The following is a 9,564-nucleotide window of genomic DNA, read 5'->3' on the forward strand; positions in this document are numbered from 1 at the left end:
CAAGATAGACATATGAGTGCTGCCACCATTGCTGCATATGTTAAAGAGGTAGTGGGTGAGCCTGTCAGTTGCTCAGACTATTTGCCGCACACGGCACCAAATCGATCTGCATGGCTGTCATCCTAGAAGGAAGCCTCATCTAAATATAATGCACAAAAAAACCTGCAAACAGTTTTTGAGAACAAGCAGACAAAGGACATGGCTTACTTGAACTATGTCCTGCGCTCTGATGAGACCAAGATAAACTTATTTGGTTTAGATGATGCCATGTGTGTGTGATGATGACAACCAGGTAAGTAGTACAAAGACAACTGCGTCTTACCTACAGTCAAGCATGGTGGAGGGAGTGTCATGGTTTTGGTCTGCATTAATGCTGCCAGCTGTGGGAAGCTACAGTTCATTAAGGGAGCCATGAATGCCAACATGTACTGTGACATACTGAAGCAGAGCATGATCCCATCCCTTTGGAAACTTGGCCGCAGGGCAGTATCCCAACATACAGTAAAAGCAACCTGAAACAAACCTCCAAGTCAACGACTGGCTTGCTAAAGAAATGTCCCCAGATCTAAACCCTATCTGTGGAGCATCTGCTAATGGAAGATGGAGGAGCGCAAGGTCTATAACATCCACCAGTTATGTGATGTCGTTATGGAAGAATGAAAGATGATGCCCGTGGCAACCTGTGAAGCTTTAGTGAACGGCACGCCCAAGAGAGTTAAGGCAGTGCTTAAATATAATGGTGGCCACACAAAATAGTGACACTATGGGCATAATTTGGCCATTTTCCCTTATGGGTGTACTCACTTTTTGCCTGCAGTTTAGACATTTATGGCTGTGTGTTGTTATTCAGAGGGCACACAAAATTACACATTTGTACAACCTGTACACTGACTACTTTACATTATATCAAAGTGTAATATCTTCAGTGATGTCACATGAAAATATATAATAATAAAATATTTACAAAAATGTGAGGGGTGTATTCACTTTTGTGAGATACTGTATATCTGGGAATTAACTCCATAACATTTTACAGAAACTAAAATACTGTTGAATTTATCGTGCAGGTAAGTAGCATGCAGAATCAAAATAATCCACATAAGAAGGTCTCAACTTTGATTTTCACTGATTGTTGCTATTTTTTTGTATATATTTAGAGAGTATTAAAGGGTTTCAAATGTGGAAATCCTCTGGCTTGGCATCAGACAAATCCACTGATGCCCAGTACCCTCCAGATATTCTCCATTGTTTAGAATCTCAAACACAATATTTGCCAGAGGCTAAAAAATGTTTAGGGTATTGCATGGCTTTTCTCAATCTGAATTCTCGCTGAAAGGGATATAAATGGAAAATTCAGTGATGTGTTATCAGGATAAGGCTGCATTCACATATGTGTCCGACACGTCTTTGTGTGGTCCGTTTCTTTATTATACAGCACACGGGCACGTAGAATGAAATTGAGGCATACACAGATCAGTTTAAGGTTTGCTCACATAAATGTTTAAAAAATCGATCCCATTCTCATCCAGGAGAGTGGCATTATTTTTTTCTCACTTGTCATCCTTGTGCTGTGTATACAATCCGTTTTTTACTCAGCAGCTATTAATTTTTTACAGGACCACCTACAGCTCCTATGCTACAGAATTGTAAAGTATTGGTAAAAATAGGATACCATACTGATGGTCTGTATGGCAAGAGATTTTTTTTTCTCACACCTATTTCTGTGAGAAATCACTGAATGCTGTACATTTTTCTTATGTTGATTACAGCTGAGAAAAAAATACTCAGATTTGCGCTGCCTCATTCAATAACATTGGTTTGAGTGCAATCCAACTTTTTATCGGATTGCACTCGTCTGACTTATACAGCATTGTGAGCGAGCTCTTAAAAATGGATCCATGATTATGGTCTATGAGATTCAGAACATGTCCTATTCTCATCCATTCTGTGGGTCAGGCTCAATTATTGAAATCTATAGGAATCTGCATCAAACGGATGACACCTGGAAAGACATACTTTGTTCTTTAATGTTCCATCCAAAATTCATTGATTTTTTTACTGTTCCATCGCTAACAGCCAATGGGTCAAAAAAGCTCTGTCTACCTGCTTCAGTAAAAAAAATCAGCTGCAACTTGGATGACACCTGACAAACAATTATTCTTTTTCTCTTGCATTTTAACATTCACACGGATGTGTGAAATTAGCCAAAGTCATTAATATGCCAACAGTGGGAACTCAGGTATCAGGTAAAGGGGACCAATCACACACTTGAGAACGATCATTATGATATCCTGGAAACCCCTTTCATTTTCAAGTCTGCAGTCACACTTTTGAATCCCCCCAGCACCCAGACTGTGCGCTGCAGGGTTTTGTTGGTTTCTGAGCTGGGACTGGAGGGTATGTATGCATTACACATACTCCTGGCCAGAGTCCGTCCACTGGACTAAGCCTCACTCCACACACTTGTATGGAAGAAGGCCCTTCCTCTAGATAGCCATGCCCACTGGACAGCCTTGTCACTAGTCAGGATGAAGCCTCACTCAATACAAGTGTATGAAACAAGGCCATGCCCACTAGAAGGACTCTAGCCTAGAGTATGTATAACTCATACATACCCTCCGGTCCCATCTCAGAAACCAGACTTAGGAATCCCCTCAGTGCACTCATTGCACACTGAGGGGATTCACAAGTCTGCAGTCACACGGAATGACTGCAGACTTATCGATTTGGACCGGGCAACACCGTTAAGGTATGAACCTGTTTTATAAGACAACTAGTGATAAACGCAAGTACTCATTCTTCAAATTTACTGAGGGTGCTCGGGTATGCACTGAGTAGCGCGTCCCTACAGCCACATGTTTCACAGCTGTTAGAAAGCCACTAAACATTGTGGGGATCGACTGACAAACACGCGGGGACGGAAACATCTCACTCGAGCACCCGCACAATTCGGTGCATACCCAAGCGCCCTCGGAAGACTCTAGTATCGAGCACTTGCACTCATTACTAAAGACAACCTAACCATTCAAGAATGATATTACTGTATGAAGTTCTTAATGCTATATTTGTAGTAGCTTTCTTTTTTTACATTGTATATTTATGTATATACTGTATAGAATAATAAGGAAATGTATTTAGTTCCAGAATAACAATAATTAAATTTTTGTAATAGTTGGAGCACTAATACCATGTGTAAAATGTAGTAATTTGCATGAGTATGAACACAGACAATATTAGTAACATGATCCAATGGAAATATTCTCCGTAAAATATAATGCTAAAAGGCAAATAATACAGCAGCCTAAATGTTCAAAAAGATTACCGACTTGGTTGAAAAATGATTTATGAATGTTGTGATGAATAAAAATAAGATACAGATGACACAGGAGGAGACTTACCTGGATTCCCGCCTTTGCTCCGAAAACATATGGAAGCAGAGGCTCTGAGTAGTTTATCATCATTAAAAGAGGAAAAGCAAAAGCAGAAGTGTTTCTGTGGCCAAATTAATATTTCGCATGTAATAGAGATTTCATTACGAAAAACATGTCATCATATATTCACATTTAACAATATTCTAGCAAATATAATATAGAAAAAAAAATAAAATAAACATTGAAAATAACATCCCCAAATTCTTCCACAGTAAAAACTAAGCCAAAAACTGAAAGTACGGTAATTGATATATTTAAAGTAATTGGAATAAAAGTGACCTGACTTAGAACCTCTATTTTTTGTAATACAGCTTGCAAAAAAGTAGCATATAGATCAATCTCTAAAGCCTTGTGTGTACTTGCAAGAAGAGGGCCCACTCTTCAGGGAATTCGTATAATTCCTCTCTTTTAGCATTTAATGCAGTATAAAGCACTCCTAATGTCATTATTTTCAATGATGAAACTTTAAGGAACACGTTGACAGCTATCTATAAAGTTATACTGTATATGTCTATGATATGTCTAGACCCTCCTATCATTTGGATGGTCAGCATCCCCTGATGAACCCCCGTCACTCCCACGGGGGAGAAACACGTTGGGCATTGCTAGGGATGATTTTCCCATATGAGGCCTCACTGATTGCTCTGCTGAGCCCTTGCGCTAAAGATGGTGCAGCTTGGCTCGGATGAGTATAGCATTTTTTTCACTGCTTATGTGGATTCAATTAATCATTTATGGGGCAGTGTGTAGTCCTATTATGGAAATTGATGTTTAAGGTTCACAAATGGGGCACTGATAACTAAATAAGTATATGCAGGAAGCCTGATTGTTGGCCTCTGTGGGTTCTGTTTTTTTCATTACTCTCTGCTTTGATTATTACCCATTTTTTGAGGGGTCATTGGGCCATGTTGGCTGGGAATAAAAAAGGACATGGCCATCAATAATAGATATACATCTGTGATGGGTAGGATTGACCTATAAGCTACCTAAAGGTACCGTCACACTGAACGATATCGCTAGCGATCCGTGACGTTGCAGCGTCCTGGCTAGCGATATCGTTGTGTTTGACACGCAGCAGCGATCAGGATCCTGCTGTGCCATCGTTGGTCGGAGCAGAAAGTCCAGCACTTTATTTCATCCCTGGATCTCCCGCAGACATCGCTGAATTGGCGTGTGTGACGCCGATTCAACGATGTCTTCACTGGTAACCAAGGTAAATATCGGGTTACTAATCGCAGGGCCGCGCTCAGTAACCCGATGTTTACCCTGGTTACCAGCGTAAACGTAAAAAAAAAAAAACACTACAAACTTACATTCCGGTGTCTGTCCCCCGGCACTGTGCTTTCCTGCACTGGCTGTGAACGCCGGCCAGCCGTAAAGCACAGCGGTGACGTCACCGCTCTGCTTTACGGCTGTCCGGCGCTGACAGTGCAGGAAAGTACAGCGCCAGAGGACAGGCACCGGAATGTAAGTATGTAGTGTTTGGTTTTTTTTACGTTTACGCTGATAACCAGGGTAAACATCGGGTTACTAAGCGCGGCCCTGCGCTTAGTAACCCGATGTTTACTCTGGTTACCAGGGGCCCGGCATCGTTGGTCGCTGGAGAGCTGTCTGTGTGACAGCTCTCCAGCGACCACACAGTGATGCTGCAGCGATCGGGATCGTTGTCTAGATCGCTGCAGCGTCGCTTAATGTGACGGTACCTTTAAGCAGAGTTTTTTCATTTAAATATCTTGGACAAATGAGGCATGTTTACATTGTTTTGCCCAGATGGTATGCATTTACATATATTTGGACCCTATTAGGGATCTTTAAGGGCAAAAAAACAGATTTTGTTTATTTGTTTTGTTGGTTTTCCTAATTTTTTCTATTTTATTTCTTTAATTTTGCTTGTTTTTTTTTTACTTTTTTCTTTTTTGGGGCAATGGGTGTATTAGGACACAATTTTTATGACCATAGGGACTGATTAGGGTTAGCAGGGCAAGTCGCCGCTGAGTGGGGGCGCCTACCGCTGAAACTTAGGGTGCCAACCTCCACAGTCAGGCAGGGACCAGTATTAGGGGATCGACAGGGTCTGATAGTTCACATATAAATTGCTTACTTTCCCTATGGTAACCTATGTGTAGTAATGTCTTCAAATTTGGAATAATTGTTTTTAACTTTATGGATTAAAAGTTATATTTTAGGGATCCTTGTTTCTCTGGTTCTTGTTTATGTCTAGGATATGTCTACATATTTAGGGCATTCAGGTGACACCTAACTGTCACAACCCCTACATATACAGTGGGGCAAAAAAGTATTTAGTCAGTCAGCAATAGTGCAAGTTCCACCACTTAAAAAGATGAGAGGCGTCTGTAATTTACATCATAGGTAGACCTCAACTATGGGAGACAAACTGAGAAAAAAAAATCCAGAAAATCACATTGTTTTTTTAACAATTTATTTGCATATTATGGTGGAAAATAAGTATTTGGTCAGAAACAAACAATCAAGATTTCTGGCTCTCACAGACCTGTAACTTCTTCTTTAAGAGTCTCCTCTTTCCTCCACTCATTACCTGTAGTAATGGCACCTGTTTAAACTTGTTATCAGTATAAAAAGACACCTGTGCACACCCTCAAACAGTCTTACTCCAAACTCCACAATGGTGAAGACCAAAGAGCTGTCAAAGGACACCAGAAACAAAATTGTAGCCCTGCACCAGGCTGGGAAGACTGAATCTGCAATAGCCAACCAGCTTGGAGTGAAGAAATCAACAGTGGGAGCAATAATTAGAAAATGGAAGACATACAAGACCACTGATAATCTCCCTCGATCTGGGGCTCCACGCAAAATCCCACCCCGTGGGGTCAGAATGATCACAAGAATGGTGAGCAAAAATCCCAGAACCACGCGGGGGGACCTAGTGAATGAACTGCAGAGAGCTGGGACCAATGTAACAAGGCCTACCATAAGTAACACACTACGCCACCATGGACTCAGATCCTGCAGTGCCAGACGTGTCCCACTGCTTAAGCCAGTACATGTCCGGGCCCGTCTGAAGTTTGCTAGAGAGCATTTGGATGATCCAGAGGAGTTTTGGGAGAATGTCCTATGGTCTGATGAAACCAAACTGGAACTGTTTGGTAGAAACACAACTTGTCGTGTTTGGAGGAAAAAGAATACTGAGTTGCATCCATCAAACATCATACCTACTGTAAAGCATGGTGGTGGAAACATCATGCTTTGGGGCTGTTTCTCTGCAAAGGGGCCAGGACGACTGATCCAGGTACATGAAAGAATGAATGGGGCCATGTATCGTGAGATTTTGAGTGCAAACCTCCTTCCATCAGCAAGGGCATTGAAGATGAAACGTGGCTGGGTCTTTCAACATGACAATGATCCAAAGCACACCGCCAGGGCAACGAAGGAGTGGCTTCGTAAGAAGAATTTCAAGGTCCTGGAGTGGCCTAGCCAGTCTCCAGATCTCAACCATATAGAAAACATTTGGAGGGAGTTGAAAGTCCGTGTTGCCAAGCGAAAAGCCAAAAAAATCACTGCTCTAGAGGAGATCTGCATGGAGGAATGGGCCAACATACCAACAGCAGTGTGTGGCAACCTTGTGAAGACTTACAGAAAACGTTTGACCTCTGTCATTGCCAACAAAGGATATATTACAAAGTATTGAGATGAAATTTTGTTTCTGACCAAATACTTATTTTCCACCATAATATGCAAATAAAATGTTAAAAAAACAGACAATGTGATTTTCTGGATTTTTTTTTCTCAGTTTGTCTCCCATAGTTGAGGTCTACCTATGATGTAAATTACAGACGCCTCTCATCTTTTTAAGTGGTGGAACTTGCACTATTGCTGACTGACTAAATACTTTTTTGCTCCACTGTATATGTACTCTTGGTTTGACACAAGCACCCATATACTGCACTGGAGTATTATATGCAAAAGGTAGACAACACATCAAAATGGAAGTGGTGGGCGTTGTCACATATTCATCCATATTAGAAAATATTTGAATAGGAGCCAAATTGTATAATTAAAACTTTAGTCTCTCCACCTATGTCTTCAGGAGTGCACAGCTTCCCAGCCTCCTTACTGCCTTGTTGCTGGGGGGGCAGGAGTTTTTCTATGAGTGACAGTTCTGATTCAGCAACATCGTTCTTCTGTAAACTTGAATGTGCTACAGTGACATATTCTGAAGTATACAGTTTTCTCTAAATTCTACACAGAGATAATGTCTTTGAACAAGTGCACTGCTTAGCATCTAATGGGGAAATTTGGCTTTGAGAGTAATTGAGAGAACTACTTTGCCTAAGCAGCTAGGAAGGTTTGTGATTTTGCTGGACTGATAACAGCAGCTCCAGATCACGAACTAACAAAGAGCAAAGTGAGCAACCCTTCACACTAGAATTCAAATAAGAAGCTCAATGTGTGGGAAATTGAGTTTGAGTTGAGTTTCCTAAAATTGGTAGTTTTGTGTGAATTGAAACAATTGAGATTTGACTTGCAGGTCTTAAAGTAGGCTGAACGGAGCAGAAAATATCAGTTGTCAGATTCACTTTAATTCTTTGGAGAAGGAGAAGGGGAAGGAGGAGTCAGGAGCACTCAACACCATTAAACACCTCTAGACTTCTGCTGCAACTTTAGGCAACTGTTATATATTTGTACAGTGCTGCATTCACAGACACACAGCTCAGTAATGTATATGTTACTTATTGCTGAGGTACAGTATATTGTCTTACACACGGTTGCTACTTTTAAACATGTGCTTCACTTACAAAGAAAAAGAGAAATCCCTTTGTATCTGCATACTGAAAATAAGAGATAAACTGTGAAAAAGAGAAAACTGGTGAAAATGCCAGATACAAGTGGCCACACATTGTGTTATTCATCACATTCATACATATGACAACATATTTTGTATTTTGAAAAATTACAAGAAATTGCAGATTTACTTTAACCCCTTTACCCCAAAGCCTGCTTTCACCTTCCTGACCAGTCCAAGTTTTACAATTCTGACCAGTGTCACTTTATTATTATTATTATTATTATTTATTGTTATAGCGCCATTTATTCCATGGCGCTTTACATGTGAGGAGGGGTATACATAATAAAAACAAGTACAACAATCTTAAACAATACAAGTCATAACTGGTACAGGAGGAGAGTGGACCCTGCCCGCGAGGGCTCACAATCTACAAGGGATGGGTGAGGACACAGTAGGTGAGGGTAGAGCTGGTCATGCAGCGGTTTGGTCGATCCGTGGTTACTGCAGGTTGTAGGCTTGTCAGAAGAGGTCATAACTCTGGAACACTTTAATAGATCCCATGGATTCTGAGAATATTTAAAATTTCTTTGATATGAGTTGCGATAATTTTTGAAAAAAAAATGGAAAATTGGCAAAAATTTAAAATTTTTTGCAACTTTCAAACTTTTTTTTTATGCTCTTAAATTAGAGACATATCATACAAATTAATTAATAAATAACACTTCCAACATGTCTACTTTACACCAGTTTTGAAGCATAATTTTTTTGTTAGAAAAAAAAACCACACAAGTCACCTCACCTGTATTTCGATTTCTCCTTATTTCTTCCCGCAAGGAAAAAAAGGGTTCGAGCAGCCAGTAGGAAATGCAGAAAAATGAAAATAATCCAGCGGAGAAAATGGGATCTTGATTTAAATTCCAACATTTATTTGTACATGATTAAAAAATCATCCCATAAGGTACCCCACTTTTGTATTGAAACTAGCTGTTACAACATCATGCACATACCGGCGTTTATGCACCGCATTAGCCTACGCGTTTCGACATAGGTCTTATTCATGGCATGAGGCAGAGAAAACTAAGTTAAATCTTTATAGTAACTCTCGCCTACACCCCAGCTGATTTCACTCAAATAAATTGCACCAGCTGGGACTGGCAGGAAAACGCTACATAGATAGATTTACTCTTCAATCCATACGGAAATACAAACATAGATATAACAACATAATTAAAATATAATACAACCATTATGCAAGATTCAGGATAGAACAATTTATAATGCAAGTCTAGTACTGGATAATTAGATCCTGCCTATAATTCATATTGTGCGGTACTCTGGTTTCAAGGGTGAAGATCCAGAAAGATTCTC

The sequence above is a fragment of the Ranitomeya imitator genome, chromosome 8 (assembly GCF_032444005.1).
Source record: "Ranitomeya imitator isolate aRanImi1 chromosome 8, aRanImi1.pri, whole genome shotgun sequence".
NCBI classification, from domain to species: domain Eukaryota; kingdom Metazoa; phylum Chordata; class Amphibia; order Anura; family Dendrobatidae; genus Ranitomeya; species Ranitomeya imitator.